Below are 19,377 nucleotides of genomic sequence, written 5' to 3'. Positions count from 1 at the left end.
TCCTCAGTTCTAAAGGACGGCTTGCCAGCCGTTGGGATTGGGTATGTAGGTACAGAGTATGATGCCCGAAACTTTGCGACATAGTAAAATAAATCGACTGAGTCATAGACATCTCTACCACTGTTCTGGAATGCAACAACAACGTATGGACATGGGAACCCATTCAACTACCACTGAAAACATGAACAAGTATGCCTACCCACGTCAACCAACACCGACGAGTGTGAGCGAACCTCGTACACATTATCATCAGCTTGCCCTACAACCCACGATCTACCCGCTTGCAACGTCTCTCCTAACTTTTTCTCCATTTTTAGACACAACACGGAAGACCACATAGTAGCTTTCACACGCCGCTTGGTCCTTTTTTCCATGATTTCTCCCCTTATTTTATCGACCAATTGAGTGATCGGCAGATGACGTGCTTCACGAATCCAATTGTTGAATGATTTCGCTACATTGGACCACATCTCACCGTAACGTTGACCCCTGCGTTGGAAAATTAAAACACAGAGTACCGTCACTAGATTAATGAACATCAAACAACATATAATTTTCAGCCCTCGACCAAAAAAATGCATAGCTACCACTAATGATAGAATGAGACGTAGAAAAGAAAATATAATTTGAACAATCATACATTCACACCTGAAATATGCGTTAGCCCAATGCCTAGGATGCAAATCTTTCATGAAATTTTCGATGATCGCCAGACTTGACTGTTTCAATACCTCCAATTTCTGATTGAAACATGTTACCGTGGGCGCGTATGCACATTTCTGCAACTTCCGCATAAGTCCAACCTTGTGCGTCACGTTAACATATTTCATTCGGTCACGCAAATTCATTTGAAGGTGTAACAAACAGAAAACATGATGTGCCAACGGAAAAATGATTGGCATTGATTGTAGGAGGCTAGCATTACAGTCGGAAACAAACGTTAGTGTACATTCATTGTCGACAACTTGTGCCAAATGCCGCAAGAACCACTCCCAATTGGCCATGTTTTCTGAATCAACTATTGCGAAAGCCACCGGGAATAAACCTACAAACAACACATTGTTTAGTTTTTTTTGTTATCAAAACAAATCATACATGTCACACACGCATATATCTCATAAAGGTGGAACATTCTGCTAATGTTGTTGACATTCAAAACAAAAAATAGCATGGCATGAAACGATGCATGTAAAACAAAAAATAATAACTCCATCAACCTTGGCTGCCGTCCTTCGTAGTCGCGACAAGTAAGATCCCCCTAAATCGATCCTTCAAAAACGTCCCATCCAAAAAAATCAAAAGGCGACATTGATTGAACCCATTTATGCATGCACGAAATGACATGAAATATCTAACAAATCTTCTGAAATTTTGATCAAACTCGAGGTTAATATAACTATTCGGGTTCTTCTCCATGACCGCATCACTATACCACTTGAGTTGGTCGAACGACATTGCATGATCCCCGTAAACTAGACCTCTTGCCTTCTCAACCCCTAACCACGCAACGCGATAACTAATCTCCAACCCGTAATCGTTCTTCATATCAAACACTACATCTGTCGGGCGTGTCAATGGTTGGCCACGTACTCAGTCCGCTATCACATCTGACACCAATTTAGACCCAGCGCGCGGGTTTTGATATGTTTATATAGCGGCCCCATAAGTGTGCAGTCTACTCCTCCTTCTCAAACATAAAATACCGTTCAATGGTGAGACCCTTGCATGTACTGACGACGAGCAACCTAACGACGCTGCAAACTTGCATATAGCTGTAATCCGTGTTGAATCATTTTTCAAATACTGGTATTAAAATCCACACTCGACAGCATACTTCGAAAGAACGGTTCGAAACTCATTTGCGCCCCCAACAAAACATTGACCCACATGTATAATCCCATATTGCCATTCGGCAGACAAATAAGATTTCGACTTATGAGGACAACATGTTAGCAACAAATCCATCTGGTCGTCAAAATCGAACATTGGCCCAATAGGTGCATTACACCTGCCATGCTTCGAACAATCCACCCCAACAAATTTACCGCCCGACTTGCCACTCCATAACTAAATAATAACATTGACATTCTGAAAACCAAAGGACTTGACAAGGCACAACATGTTTTGAATATCATCGTTGCAATCCACCTTGAACTTATTATAACCGGGTATGTCGAACAACAAGCATACTAACCCCGGAACCAGACCATCAAACTTACCACAAATAAAATCCACCACAATCAAGTGTGGATGCGTGATGCAACCGAAAAATAGCATTAGTTTGCCCATATGTGCACAATAACAAAATCGCATCATCCACCCTTACAGAAAACACAAAACCATGGCACTCCCACATTAGTATATCCCCAATAGATCAGCACAACACACGTTGACAACAACATAAAAAAAATAACAAACACAAAAACTATCCCCAACAGGCACAATGAACAACCAACAACAAACCGACCCACCCCACTCCACAACCAACAGAAGAAAAAAAAAGGACCAAACACCAAAACAGAAAGAATAAACGAAAGCCACTAACCTTGTGTCATTCTGAAGAACAAAGAAATCTGCAATACCAATGTCACACACGAACTACTAGCAACGAAAATGACTATCATGCCCCAAAATTTGGACAATTAAATATTAAATTAGGACTAAACCCCAATTAATATTCCATCATCCAAATCCTAGGGGTGAAATAAAAAAACTAAATGCCAACCAAACCATCCACCATAATTTCATAACTAACCAATACCTCCAACATTAAAGTAACAATACATAGTCAAAATAATTTAAATAATTTACGGTTACAAACCATGCCAAATTATCCCAATACTAAAGTCATAAAAAAATAATAATAAATATATAAACTAATATCAATTTTAAGCTCAAGAAAACAAAAGAAATCCAAGAGACATGTCCAACAACTATAGTTATTCCACGTCACCTCCGTAACCCCAACTAATCCTGCAAAGGAAGCTCGGCTGCGCTCAAACAAAAAGGACACAGGTATACTGGTATGAGTACAATTATTTGACACCCACGTGTCCACAAAACACAAATAAAAATATATTTAATTCTTGTTACGGGGCAAGATAAGTAATTCCAACCGCACTGAGACGAATAGGTAATTTTCCGAGATATGGTGGCATTTAGTTTCTTACCCGTACACAACTAAATATAAATTGAGTATAAAATAAAAATATGGTGGGTCAGCCCTGCATAAAAAAAGTTAGTAAGACCCACCATCCTGCAAAAAAATAAAGTTAGTATAATTTAATAATAAGTAACTTGCTGAACAAGTATAAAAATACACCGTTTTACGCTTAAATAATTCGAATTGACCAAAACTTAAAAAATAAAAGTTGTACATAATCAAATTTTCTAAAAGGTGGTAAGGATGAATTTAGTAGAAACTGAACTGGTTGAGAGAAAAACTTAATTGAAAATCCTAAACAAAATTCAATTAAAAAATCTGGAACTGAAAATGAAAAGAAACTGCTATAAGATGAATTTTTTCGGAAAAGTTCAAAACAAAAAAAGTGTTCAGAATAATGCTTTACTTCAGTTTACGCGAAACTAATAAAAATGAGCTCGTTTCGTGGGTTAAAATAGCTTCTAAAATTTGCATTGCTAAAATGAATCAAAACTACTATAACCAAAATCATCCAATTATAAGTTCTAATCGATCTTTTTAATAAAAAGTTAAAACACAAAAGTTATCTAGAATCACGTATACATGCCTCTGCTCAAATTTTATAATTTATCAAGGTCGATTACTATTTTTCAAGATGTACAAATCAATACAATTCACACTATAACAATAAACTCATAATTAAATTCTTTGTACCTTAATCCCACCATTTCGGTCTCTACTTCCGGCCTACACATATATCTCATGTGCCTCCCGTATTACTAATACTGCTCCGAAGCCAAACTTGTACAAGGATATCGTCCCGAGTTTGACCTACACTCCCCGGATGGTTAGCATATACGTATGCGCGTAAGTCAAAGCACTTGTCTACTCATGAGAACAAGGCAACAATATACATATACAAAACATCTTACTCATGAGAACAAACATAACAATGCCAAGCCTAAGGCATTCAAATAAATCTCATAATCCTCGCTTTTTTTTATACACTCTTTCTCACCAACACTAAAATAAAACAACAATCCATGGAGTCATGGTGGAGTATAAGAAATTTATCTATGGGTTCCTAATTAATTTTAATTTCATATTACCATGAGTGTGATTACAAATATAAAATAAATCCATATAAAAACCCTAAACCTTGCATACACAACTAATCAAAATAATTCAAATCAATCAATCATCTAAAAACCCTAAACCTTACATACACAACTAATTAGCACTCCGGCAGATAAGTCAGTGTATACTCTCTTGGTTGCTTGTATCTCAAATTAATCTTACTTATTCTCACATACCTTTCTTTGGCTGACGTTCCTCTATTTATATCTTCCTCTAGGCCCCAGGGTCGGGCCCACTTTTAATCTATTGCGCGTTTATTTATTCGGCCTTTGTTCAACTGGTTTTGCGGCCTATTAGTTTATTCGGCTTTGGGATTGTCCAGGACAGAGCCGAATACAATATTTATCCTGATTATCCTCAGACCTGTTATTCAGCTTTCTCGTATGTCCATCAACATTATCCGGCACCCACAATTGCCCCCCAAATATCCTATTAACACCAGTTAGACGGTATGTTTGGTTTCGAACGGCGTGTTTGTTTTCGAACTTGAAAAGTCAAAGAAAAAACGACGGTTAGCCTCATTCCAACGTATGTCAGTACAAACGCTTTTTAGGTATCATTATATCTTCCCGTCCCTTCGTATGCTTCCCTCATTTAATGCGATTTGAAACTATGTTGTCCTTTCGAATGTATGTTTTTTGAATACTCAAAGCTTCTGGTCTGCTTTTCAGTAGACCTCCTCCATTTCCCGACCTCTGCAACTTCCTTCCGTTTCTCATTGTCTCCTCTACTTCTTGTAAGTTCTCTTCTCCTTCATTTCGAATCCCATTTCCTTGTTTGTTTTTACTTTAGCATACTCCTTAGACTGGCTAGGATGGCAAAACATCTGAAAGACCTCCTTTCTGCGGATCGAATTTTTGGCTTTTGACGCCATTTTTCCATTCCTGACAATGTCCATCTGTCACTCATGGCAGACAACACCCTTGATATGGAGAGGACTGATGAAAGTACAATCATCTTCCCTCTCCTATCAATTGCTGAGGGCGGAGTCCGTTTCCTCCTTCACCCATTTCTTAGGGCCGTCATTCGCCATTGGGGTCTAATCTCTTCTCAACCTAATGTAAATTTTTTTTGAATCATAATGGGGATTGTAGAGTTGAACTGACGCCTTAGGATTAATCTTGGCATACCTGCTATTCGACATTGTTATGCCTTGGCCAAATCTTCTAGTCGGCAGGGGCGCTATTTTCTCAGGGCCAAGGACACCGACCATTACTTGGGGACTATGCTTGCCAGCTCTGGCAAGTGAGTTGATGATGTCATGGTCGTTGTCCGAGGTAACTAGGAATTCGGCGAAGGCGAAGATCGCTTAGATCCTGTACCTAGACAGAAAGGCGAACCAGGTGGCTGTACAATTCCTCGTGTCTATCTACTTTATACTTACTCGGCTTTCTTTCTATGTACTTAGAATTTTATTTGTGTAGGCAACGATTTGAAGAAAGTTCTGGTTTCAGTCAATGACGCTGTGCTCACGGAAATCAAAACCGCACTCAAGTTCTTTGGCCGTCCAAACCTCCAGAAGCAAGGGAGGGTAGCCCATATACTTCTGAGGTACGAGCCCACTTACACAACATTTTCGGCCGCATACAACATTTCGATTCCACAGGGCGAGCAACAGCTTACGGCCCTTATCTTCCCCTGCTTCAAAAGCCTTAGGCAGATTGGTTTGGAAGATTCTGATTCGGAGCAGGCCAAAGAACCAGTATTCGAGGAAGTAGCCGAGCAGCCCAGTCAGTCCACTTTGGAAGTTGAAGAAGTTGACGAAGCTTTTAAAATTGGCTTTTGAAGAAGCTGGCCTTAATCCATTCAACCCGTCATCCACCTCAGGTCGAGGGGACGTCTCCTTTGAAGACATCTTTACTGATTTAGGGGATCTCCCCGGCTCGCATCCTGAGAACATGGCTGGAGAACCGCTTACGTAGCTGGCAAAGAGAAAAAATGCCGAATGGATGGCCGCCCGAAGAAGGGTCGAAACCATCCGTTCTGATCCTGTTATCGTGATTGAGTCTTCTCCTCTTATTATCGTGAAAGAAATGGCTCAAATTGAGATGGCCAAGACGGAGCTGATAAACGAACGGTTGAGTCAGGAGGCCGACCAAAAGAGGGAGAAGCGTTCCACCGAGAAAGAAGTCGGCCCTGAAGAAAACCCAACCGATAAACCACTGCGCATAGAGGAGTCGAACTTGGTTGTGTCATTCGTTATTCAACCAAGGGTAAAAAACATGTCGATTCTGTCTGATGCGTCAACTCTGAAAGATCCGGCCGTGACGTTGAGCATGGCTTCTTTAATTTCCCTGCCGGCTGACAAGGCAACTTTTCGAATGGAGCCAGATTTGCTGGCAATAGCATTAGCCGCTCAGTCAGCCATATTGGTACTTAACTTGATCCTTATCTGCTGTTTTTCGCCTATATTTTTATTTTTATTCTAATTTCTTATTTTGCAAACGGCGAGAAGGATAGCCGAGATCGACCGCCGTCAACACGATGCTATTGAACAGATTGGCTTTTGAAAACAGAAATTGAAAGTGAGAAGAGTAAGGCCGCGGAGGCCTCTCAAAGAGCCGAGAACGAGGCGACAAAAGCGGCTGCAGAAAGTGCAGAGGCTGACGCCGAGTCAACAAAGGCAAAAAGCTTTGACCAGCTCAGGTTGGCCGCCGAAGAGAGGGCAAACGCAAGCGAAGATGTGCTTAAGTTAGCCCAGGAGGCGATTGCCAAACTGGAAGCCGATTTGGAAGAGTCGAAAAGGGCGAAAGAAGTAGCCGACTCTAAAAATTCCAAAGCGTTCCAAGTTGGGAAGGACGCCGCCTTGAATGACTACGCAGAAGAAGTGCCGAAATTCGAGAATCAGGGTTTCAAACACGGCTGGCTCAAAGCCCTCACTGCCGTTAATGTGACATTGGCCCAGCCAATTCCACACGAGCAGGTGGACGTTGAGTCGCTCGAGTCTGACCTTGAAGATTGATTAGGGTGATAGCTTGTTTTTTGTTAAGAATCTTTCGTGTATAGTTTTTGTAGATTTTTGTTTATTTACATAGTTTAGAAGTTAAATGTAAGGTAATTTTCATGTGTAAAATGACTACATATGTACTCAATTTATTAATAAAAATATCTTTTATTTTTCTGTTTGTTACATGCGTAATCACAAAATAGGATTGTTAAAACAATTTAATAAGATAACCAACTTAATAAGATAGATCGGCGGGCAAATGACTGCGTGGTTTTATAAGTAGGCCAAATCAGTTCATTAAAGGACCAAGGTTAGGCTGAATAGATCAATCAATCTGCCTTTGTCCTAGCAGATTAGTGAATTGTGGTCGCCGAATATCGGCAGTTCATGAATTGTCTAGGGTGGACTGTCATTTCAGCACAAATTACTGATTCTAGGCCGAATAGATCAATCAATCTGCCATTGCCTAGCAGATTAGTGAACGTGGCCGCCGAATATCGGCAGTTCATGAATTGGCTGGGGCGGATTGCCGTTTTGGCACAAATTAATGATTCTAGGCTAAATAGATCAATCTGCCCTTGCACAAATTACTGATTCTAGGCCGAATAGGTCAATTAATCTGCCATTGCCTCAGCGGATTAGTGAACGTGGCGGCCGAATATCGGCAGTTCATGAATTGGCTGAGCCAGATTGCTGTTTCGACACAAATTCATGATTCTAGGCCGAATTGATCAATCTGCCTTTGCACAAATTACTGATTCTAGGCCGAATAGGTCAATCAATCTGCCCTTGCCCCAGCGGATTAGTGAACGTGGCCGCCGAATATCGACAGTTCATGAATTGGTTGGGCTGGATTGCTGTTTCGGCACAAATTAATGATTCTAGGCTGAATAGATCAATCAATCTGCCCGTGCCACAGTAGATTAGTGAACGTAGCCGCCGAATATCGGCAGTTCATGAATTGGCTGGGGTGGATTGTCATTTCGGCACAAATTACTGATTTTAGGCCGAATAGATCAATCAATCCGCCCTTGCCCTAGCGGATTAGTGAACGTGGCCACCGAATATCGGCAGTTAATGACGTAGAACTTTGAAGAGATCACTTTGGGAGTGGTGCACCCATGAGTAATAAAAGGGGTGGTTCCTTCGTGCGCGTAGATTCCATTAGTGTGTCCAAACTCAACTCAACCCAGTACGTCGAACGAGGTTGGAACAGTGTGAATGTCAAATAGATTATTCTTCAACAGCAGAGGGGAAGGCAGGACACTGGCTGAGCTGGACTCAGCTATGAATCGAGGTGGCGAACTTTCACGAATGGGAAATAGGACGTCTGGGAAGCGCGAGAGGCGTCACTCTCCCCGTTGTCGAAGCAGGTCACCTAGAAAGGAGAAGCGGCAGTGGGAGAACTCCCCTCATTCACAAAGTGAGGCCAGTGGGCCACCACGCCCGTTGAGTTTTTCAGTCTTTTTCAGGAACAAACCAATGATAGAGGTAGATTCGATCATCCGAAATCCACACGTGGCAGTTGAATTTGCACGACAGATTTTTCTACCAGAAGTTCAACAATCGATGGTCGGTCGACCAGTTTTCGAAGTGTTTCAAGAGGGCGTTCATGGAGCAGTGGAAGGGCTATACACCGCCTATGAAATCAGCATATGCCTACATGTCGCGCGGCGGGCGATAGAGCAGAAAGATAAACGCATTCGAAACTTAGAAGCTTGTGTGGAGAAAGCCGAACGTGAATTAACAAGAGTCAACACTGCCGATACATTGTCGGCATGCCAATCTAACCCGATCGTAGAGAAAAGGGTGACCCAACGGCTTATAAGCCATGCAATTGCCGATTGACAACCGGCAAGCATGTTTGCGATAGAGACTGCAAAGACTAGTGCCTATAAACAAGGCTTCCATGACGGTCGAAAAATTGGGATATAGAAGACGAAAGAAAAACTCGCCGATGAGGTCTGTCAATGCGAGAATCGTAGATTTAAGCACGAGTGGATCAAGGCTCTCCAGGCTGCGAAAGCTCTCCATGCAGCAGGCTTTGATTTGACGTCGTCGTTATATCAGGGTCACAATTTTCCTTTCTCGGCTTTCGAAGTGGAGAAGAGTGACGACGAAGGTGGTTTCAAATAAAACTGAACACATTGTAACTTTTTAACGCAAATTGGATGCAGACTATGCATTTACGATCAATTTAATGAAACATATTATTTGAAATGTTTATAAGTTAATTCAGTCAATGTTTATAAATTAATCCATGATCATCTACCATTTTATGTCAATTGCGTTGGCGCTTACCAATCACAGTATTCATAAAAGGAGCTCCGAATGCGGATGCTCGATCGTGCCGACTGTGTTTTCCACGAAAGGCGTTTCGAATTTGGAGGTATTTTGCCTTGGCCAATCGTGTCATTTACGAAGGCCGCTCCGAATTCGGAGGCTTTTTGTGTTGGCCAATCGTCGTTCACGAAGGGCACTTCGAATTTGGCGGCTTTATTCAGCCCAAACGTGTCACACACGAAGGGCGTTCCGAATTCGGAGGCTTTTGTGTTAGCCAATAGTGTCGTTCACGAAGGGCGCTCCGAATTCGGAGGCTTTATTCGGCCCAATCGTGTCACGAAGGGCACTCCGAATTCGGAGGCTTTTTGTATGGGCCAATCGTGTCATTCACGAAGGGCGCTCAGAATTCGGAGGCTTTTTGTGTTGGCCAATCGTGTCATTCATGAAAGGCGCTCCGAATTCGGAGGCTTTATTCGGCCCAATCGTGTCATTAACGAAAGGCGCTTCGAATTCGGAGGCTTTTTGTGTTGGCCAATCGTGTCATTAACGAAGGGCGCTTCGAATTCAGAGGCTTTTTGTGTTGGCCAATCGTGTCGTTCACGAAGGGCGCTCCGAATTCGAAGGCTTTGTTCGGCCCAATCATGTCACGAAAGGCGCTCCGAATTTAGAGGCTTTTTGTGTGGGCCAATCGCGTCATTTACGAAGGGCGATTCGAATTCAGAGGCTTTTTGTGTGGGCCAATCGTGTTATTCACGAAGGGCGCTCTGAATTCGGAGGCTTTATTCGGCCCAATCGTGTCATTCACGAAGGGCGCTCCGAATTCGAAGGCTTTTTGTGTTGGTCAATCGTGACATTCACAAAGGACGCTCTGAATTCGGAGGCTTTATTCGGCCCAATCGTGTCATTCACGAAGAGCGCTCCGAATTCGGAAGCTTTTTGTGCTGGCCATTCTTGTCATTCACGAAAGACGCTCCGAATTCGGAGGCTTTATTCGGCCCAAACGTGTCACTCACGAAGGGCGCTCTGAATTTGAAGGCTTTCTCAAACAATCAGAACTCACTGGGAAAACGGACATTATATTGAAAAAACAAAGATACACACGGTGTAAAATCAAAACAGGTTGTCGTGCTATACAAGTTAATGATAAAACTTGCGCAAGTGTGTGGAATTCCATGGGCACGAAAAGCTTCTTTCATCCATGTCTTTGAGCTGATATCCCCATGTTCCTGCGATTGAATCAATCTGATAGGGGCCGTCCCAGTTAGGACCCAATTTTCTGTCAGCCGGATTCCTGGCAACGGGAAATACTTTGTTGAGGACCAATTCTCCTAGTGCATAACGGCGTAGCTGAACACGTTGATTATACGACTTAGCGAGCTGTTGCTGGTACCGTGCCATGGATGCAAGGGCACGGTATCGGTGTTCTTCAATCAGAGTCAAGTCCAGGGCCAACATCATGTCATTTCGGCCCATATCAAAAACTTTCGATTTCAAGGTTGGGAGGCCGATCTCCAGGGGGATGATTGCTTGGGTTCTGAAGTATAAAGCAAACGGCGTTTCCCTAGTGGATTGCCTCGGAGTAGTGCGATGAGCCCACAACACACTGGGCAACTCTTCAACCCATCTGCCTTTAGCTTTCTCCAACCTCTTCTTGATGCCGTCCAAAATAACCTTGTTAGTGGCCTCCGCTTGACCATTGCTCTGGGGGTAAGCCGGAGAGGAAAAGTAGGGTCGGATACCGTAAGTGTCGCACCATTCTCGATACACGCCACAATCAAACTGGGTACCATTGTAAAAAACAAGTGCTCGTGGTACGCCGAATCTTGTTATGATGTTTTTCCATACAAAACGCTTTATGTCAGAATCTCGAATATATGTTAGTGTCTCCGCTTCGACCCACTTCATGAAATAATCCGTCGTAACAATTAGGAATCACCTGTTGCCCGGGGCCCGTGGTAACGGTCCAACGATATCAAGGTCCCATTGAGCGAATGACCAAGGGCTAGTGATAGAATTTAATTCCTCGACTGGCAGGTGATTCAAAGGGGAGAACTTCTGACATTGACCACATTTCTTGACATAACACTCGGCGTCAGTTCGCATGGTCGGCCAATAGTACCCTTGCGATATGGCGCGGTGAGCCAGAGAACGTCCGCCCGAATGTGTACCACAGCTACCTTTATGTATTTCAAACAAAAGTTCCTAGATTTTATCTGGGTGAACACACTCTAAGTACGGCCCGGAGAGAGATTTTTTGTAGAGCTTCCCCTGCGAACCCAAATAGTATCGGAGGGCTTTGTTTCAGAGTTTGTGTGCTTCTTTCTTATCCATCAGGAGTTGTTCTGAAGACAGGAATGCGGCGATAGGGTCCATCCAACTCGAACTTGGTTCGATAACGTTGACTTGAACTGGTTCTAAAGAGGCAATGCTCGGCTCAAGGATAAACCCTTCTTCAATCATCCGCTTAATTTCTAAGTTAATAGTAGAAGCTAGGCAAGCTAAAGCGTCTGCATGCGTGTTCTGATCTCGGGTTATTTGATTCAATTTATGATGGTCGAATTTTTCCAGCAAAGAATTCACCGTTTTCATGTAGGTTGCCATACCGTCATTTTTGGCTGCGTATTCCCTCTTCAATTGGTTTATGACTAGTTTTGAATAGCAGAAGATAAGCAGATACCGAGCACCAAGAAGAAGTGCATTTCGTAAGCCGGTTAATAATGCTTCGTATTTGGCTTCATTGTTCGATGCTTCGAAACCCAGTTTGATAGTCTGCTCAATTATTGCCCCGCTGGGAGCCATGATCACTGCGCCCGCCCCACTGCCACGTTGGTTGGATGATCCGTCACAATACAACTGCCAAATGTCCCTAACGTAAATTCTCTAGTTCGGCTTATGTTGAATTTGGTTAGACTTAAAGTCAGCGAGACATCTAGTGAATTCGGCCACAAAGTCGGCGAGCACTTGCCTCTTGATTGAGGTTCTGGACAGAAATTGAATATCGTACTGGCCGAGTTCGAGAGCCCATTTTGAAACACATCATGATGCTTCTGCACTACGAAGTACTGACCAGAGGGGGTAGTCCGTCAGTACCCCAATGGTATGCCCCTAAAAGTAATGCATCAGTTTTCTTGTTGCCATGACGAGAGCAATGACGAGTTTTTCCAACGGAAGGTAACATGTTTCGGCATCAACCATTGCTTTGCTCACATAGTAAACTGGCCACTGCTCCCCTAGTTCTTTCTTTAATAGTACGGAGCTGACGGCCCGGTCGAAAACTGCCAGATATAAAATGAGTGGATCACCTGCTGAAGGTGTTGCCAAGAGTGGAACTAATCGGAGGTAAGTCTTCAAACCGTCCAAAGCAACTTTTGTACCTCTTTGACCGACCGAGGAGAGCCGAGTTCTAGAATTACTGTGATTTACCTCGGGTTGGCTTCGATTCCGCGGTGGTTAACAATGTAGCCAAGGAATTTGCCGGATCCGATGCCAAATGCACATTTGGAAGCATTCAGCTTCATTTTGTATTTGCGAAGAATGCCGAATGTGTCTTTTAGATTGGCTAGATGAGTTTGCTCTTCTTTGAACTTGACCACCATATCGTCGATGTACACTTCCATAGTACGGCCGAGTTGTACCTTGAACATGGCAGTGACTAGTCTTTGGTAGGTTGGCCCCGCATTCTTCAGCCCAAAATGCATAAGCTTATAGCAATAGGTTCCTCTTGGGGTAAGGAATGCAGTTTTGTCCTGGTCCTCCGGATACATGGCAATTTGATGGTAGCCTCTGTAGGCATCGAGGAAGCTCATACGTTGATAATGTGTTGTTGCATCTATGAGTTGGTCTATTCTGGGGAGGGGAAATGAATCCTTGGGACAAGCTTTGTTTAAGTCCGTGAAATCCACACAAACACACCAAGTTCTATTTTTCTTCTTCACAACCACAGTATTCGACAGCCATATAGGATAGGTCACTTCACGGATTGCCCCGGCATCAAGCAACCAGTCAAGTCCTTCAATAACGGTAGCAGTGTGTTCCGCGGCTAACCGCTGGCTTTTCTGAATAATCAGCTTACATTTGGGATCAAAGTTTAAGCGGTGCTGAGACACAAATGGATCCACCCCTGGCATCTCATATGGTGACCATGCAAATACATCAAGGTTGCCGAGTAAGAAGGAAATTAGCTCGTGACTGTCGACTTTATTCAGGGAAGCGCCGACCATGAAGAACTTGTCAGGATTCCTGTCGATTTCAACCCGATCCAGGGCTCTGGTTGTCTTTTCACTTGGGAGCCGCCCAACGTCGTCGAGGCTCTCCCGATCTGGCACCTCAATTGAATTCACTTCCAGCTCTCTTGGTGTCTTTGCAGCAAAAAGATAACATACCTGCACCAATTTCTGGAAACCTCAAATTTGCTCTATGCCGCGTTCAGTCGGAAAGCGAAGTAGTTGATGATAAGTGCTTGGCACGACCTGCATGGTATGCAGCCAAGTTCGTCCCATGATGAGATTATACAGCGAAGGAAGCTTGACAACCAAAAATTTTACATCCACTGATCGGGAGCCTGCCAGAACTGGTAGTGTGATTTTGCCCAAAGGATATTCTGAATTAGCGTTGAAGCCGAATAACAGATAATGATTTGGAGACAGGTCCGACTCAGTGAAGCCGAGTTTAAAGAAGGTCTTGTAGTACATAACTTTCGAAGTACTTCCCTGGTCAATGAGAACAGGTTCAACGGTGAATCAGTTTATGCGTAGTTCGATGACTAAGGGATCAATGTGGGGGAGCATTACGCCAACCAAATCAGAATCATCGAAAATAATACTCGCAGCTTCATGGGGCCGTTTCGCTGGTGTGAGTTGCTTTTAGGGGTTAGGATGCGACTGAATTGTATGTACCGCGAATGCCGTCGGCAAGCTGTATATCATATGGATTACGCCGAGTGGAGGTGAATCCTACTGTAAAGCTACTGTTTTGGTTGAGTTTTTCTTTCAGACGTGTTGCATAAGCCGACCGTCTTGTACCAACTCCTCAAGGTGGTTCTTCAACGCATAACAACTGTTAGTATCATGGCCATGGTCTTTGTGATATTTGCACCGCCTATCCCGTCTCCTCGTGTCAAGAGGTCCCACCATCTTTGGGTGGCCATTTAAAGAACGGAAGGTGCTGGACTTTAGACATAACCGCGTTGATCGGCTCCGAAAACTCCGTATATTTCTTGTCCGTGCGCCTTATGCGTTTGCTATCCACTTGAAGTTGTTCATTAGCTCGGTTTGAACATTGGTCATTTGATCGGGGCGAATCTCGTCTTTTGTCTCGTTTAGCCTGATTCCGAGGTTCAGGGCTCCGTGATGGTACAAAATTTATCGGCTGAACGATTTCAGATGGGGCCGTCTTGTTGGCCTTGTGCCCTGCTTTGACCCGCAGGACATCATCTTCCACTTTGCAGTATTTCTCGACTTTCTTCATTAATGACCAAACTATTTTTGGGGGCATTCTGGTCAAGGAGCTGCGGAGGGCACTATCAAGATGCAATCCCATCTTAAAGGCGGTGATGGCCATGGAGTCATTGTAGGCATCATCCACTAGATTAAAGCATTTCCAATAGCGCGCCGAATACGCATGAAGGGTTTCTCCTATTTGGATTTGCATTGCCCAGAGAGAATCGGCATGTTTCGGCTAGACCTCATTGGTGATGAACCTTGCCCTGAAGGATTTTTGGAGTTGATGGAAGCTCTTAATTGATGCCGGTTTCAATTTATAAAACCATCTGACGCCCAATGGTCCCAAACTGCTCAGAAATATTCGACACATGAGGGCCTCGTCATCTGCATAAAGCATCATGGCTTACTTATAAAGACGAATGTGATCAATGGAGTCTGATTTTCCATCGTATAGGATGAATGATGGAGCTTTGAACTTTTTGGGTAGCATTGCCCTTGTGACCCGTCGCATAAAGGGGTCATGTTGATCCTCTTCGTCTGAATCATTTCTTCTTCGCTTATTCCGTGCACGCGGACTTCCTCCGGAAGAACTGGAGACTTTGACTCGTTCCTTCTTTTTGGATTCTGGAGATGATGAATCAGAATCACTACCACTATCATGTCTCTGAATTCGAGGTCATCGACCATCCTTTCCCAGAGGTCGTCCCGGATCTTGGCGCGCGGCCTGTTGGGATTTTGCCACCTCCAAGGCCAAATCCTGTCGAAGGCGCTCGTTCTCAACCATCATGTTTTCCAACCTCTGTTCATTTTGCTTCGACTAATCCATAATCGCTTGCATTGTCTCATGCGCTGATGTTGATGATGAGGTCTGGGCAACTGAGTCGAAGTTCAAGGCCCTTCGTGCGGCAATGTTCTCTGGCCCAAACATGTTTCTTGGAGTGGTATCATCTTGTGGCGTAAGGTCGTCAGCGACTACCAGAGGATCTTCCATCACGCTCGCCATGGATATGCTGGAGTATTCCCACAGACGGCGCCAATTGTGGAGATGTGGTTTGGAAATACTCTCTGGATCCTGTAAGAAGCTCTTGATCCTCAGCTAGTCACCTGAAAAGGAATGAACACTCCGATCGGGGGTGTCAGAATTAGTACTTCGACGGATAAGTCAGTGTATACTCTCTTGGTTGCTTGTATCTCAAGTTAATCTTATTTGTTCTCATGTGCCTTTCTTTGGCTGATGTTCCTTTATTTATATCTTCCTTTGGGCCCCAGGGTTGGGCCCACTTTTAATCTATTACGCGTTTATTTATTCGGCCTTTTTTCAACTGGTTTTGCGGCCAATTAGTTTATTTTGCTTTGGGATCGCCCAGGACGGAGCCGAATACAATATTTATCCTGATTATCCTCAGACCTGTTATTCGGCTTTCTCGTATGTCCATCAACATTATCCGGCGCCCACATATACATATACAAAATATATATAAATATTCATATTAATTATATATAATTAAATAGCACATTAAATTAATTAAATATTACATTAAATTCTCATTTAACCACACAATTAATAAAGTCAAAAATAAAATAAAGTAATAATAATAAATATGACCTATGAAAAATTAGGGTCGCTACAATGACATTCCAACAATAATCGAAAATGTCAAATTCAACACTACACAGAACTAACAAGTAAAAAAAAACGACCCATTGTGATACACTCCAAAAAATCACACACGCACATAAACTGCTACCCAAAAAAAAACCAATCAAAGGTTATTTTAGTAAAAATATACAACTTTCTAAACCTATCTAAGACTAATCAGATCATAAAAAAACAATTGGGACTAAATGGATCACCATTGCAATAAACAGGATTTATGGGTTAATTTTCGTAAAATTTTACAATTAACTTCGATTAAAATCAAAAAGAAAGTATTACGTATAATTAGTATATCATGGACAATGTAAAAAAGTCATATATTTAAGTCTTAAAATAAATTATATAATGGTAAGATAAATTAATTTTTTACAAAATTTGAGTAAAAATTTCATATAATAGTGATATCACGTTATCATTGACATATAACATCACCAACCAATAATAAAGCAATATATGAAGGGTGAATTTCATATGCAAATATAACAAACATTCTAATAACTTTTATATATATATAGTGAGATTAATTATATTTATATAGCAATAATGATGGAAATTACCTTTATATTGAGATTTTTTCATAAAATTTTCATATTATAATTTGTTATAATCTATTTATTTTCAATAAAATAATCATTATTGTTTTCATAAATTTAGAAATGCCATTAAAATTTTCTTCTAAATATTATTTTTGTTTAAAATTTTATTTATATACAAAAAAATATATATATCCAAAATCGAGGGTGCACGTGACCCTTGGCCTCCATATGGCTCCGCCACTGAACACAACCATTCCATCGCTATTTTCTCTCTTTCTTTCGTAATGTGTATATGTATAAGTTTTCAGGTTTGAGTTTAGGTCAAGACCATTGAAGAACAAAAGAGAAGTAATGTTGGCTACTGATGAATGTGGTGGTCATAATCACAAGTTGCAATGGAATAAAATTTTATGTTTGTAATGATAAAGGGTTATGATTGTACTAATGAGAAAGGAAATAAGCGGTTGCAGTAATAAGATAATAGTTATCAGTATGTATTTGTATAGATATGGTAGTTTGTTGGGGGTAATAATTGTAGTTGTGGCTAAGGTTCGTTTGTTTTTAGAGGTAAAATAGAAGAGATTGATAGTGAGAGAATTAAGTAAACTTGTGTTTATTTTGATGATAATTATTAGTGTGGAGATTGTTAAATTATTTTTTTATAAAAGAAATATAAAATAATAAAACAAGTAAATTTATGATTTTACTTAACAAAAATATTAAATATTAATGTTCAAAAAAAATGCCCAAAATGTATAAAAAAATAATAATAATAAAAAAATAAAAAAAACTAAGCCAAGTGACTAATTTTCTAATATCAAGTCTTTTTTCTCCATCTCAATCCCAACATCCAAGGCCCACTCTAATCCGGAGAGCTTATGAATCCCCTCTCAATCTCCCAAAACAAACACAATATTAGTGGGTCTCACCTCCATCTCAATCCCATTCCTTCTTCCATCTCCAAAAACAAATGGACTTTAATGCCCCGTTTGTTTTCAAAGGTAGAATGAAAGAGATTGATAGTGAAAGGATTAATAGTGAGGGGATTGATAGTGAGGGAATTAGTAAAATTGTGTTTGTTTTGATGATAGTTGTTAGTGTGGGGATTGTTAAATTATTTTTATATAGACTAATAAAACAAATAAAATTATGATTTTTACTTAACAAAAAATACAAAAACATTAAACATTAATGTTAAAATAAAATAAAATATGCAGTTGACCGGATGGATGTCCGATAACACCCAATCTGAACAAACTATTTTGCTAATACCATCTCCTAGCCCAGATTACTAATATCCCTCGCCAAGGCCTATCGTAGTTTAAAGGGACTACGAATCTAGAGCTCCAAAGCCAAAACAAACATGAGACATTGTCACTATTCATCTATCACAATCTGAAGTGGACTGTGATGGCGGAAAACAAACGGGCCTAAAAGAAATGGTAATGGTAATGCAGTAGTCTTGTTTTCTTGCCACTGATGCCACCTCCTCTTCAAACCAATGTAGATATATACCATGCATGATATAAATCAACTACTAAAAAGATGATTAATTTGGGAACTTATTAAATTTCTTAAAAATTGATAGTGATATTGGCTTAGAGTAATAATGCGGTGAAGTTGAAGGTAAAGTATATATTTAGGTGCAATTTGGGAAGCTAGCTAATAACTAGCTTTTAACTTTTAACCCATTTTGAGTCATATCATTTCTCACATTTTTTACATACAAAAGAACAAAAAAAAGCCAAAAAAATCTAAAAAATTAACTTTTAATCATCTTTCCAAATCACCCCTTATACTATTATATTAAAGGCTAGGGTTAGTGTCAAAATCTTTGCTTACCTCTTCTTGTGTTACGTTTATCATTTCTATATAAGAAATCAAAAAATTACATAAAAAAGTACACAAGACTCTTACTATTGACCTTGATTATTAAAAAAAAAAAAAAAACATTTTTACCACTAGAGTAACATACATATTATGATATTAAATTATTTATTATTTATTTTTATTTTTACTTACTTGGATTATACACGCGTTATGCCACCCACTAGTGTATATATTGATATATTATGATATTAAATGAAAGGCTTTTTTTTATTTAAAAAAAAAAAATTTAAAAAAATGTTCTAAAGTGTCATTACGACATTTGTGGGCTTAGATCCAGGGATAGTCGGTTGCCAGCCTGATTTTACCCAATCCAAACGAAAACACCTACCACCGAGGCACCAATA

This window comes from Camellia sinensis, chromosome 1, assembly GCF_055761805.1.
Source record: "Camellia sinensis isolate YWXY chromosome 1, ASM5576180v1, whole genome shotgun sequence".
Taxonomy (NCBI): domain Eukaryota; kingdom Viridiplantae; phylum Streptophyta; class Magnoliopsida; order Ericales; family Theaceae; genus Camellia; species Camellia sinensis.
Note: the sequence above shows the minus strand (reverse complement) of the source record.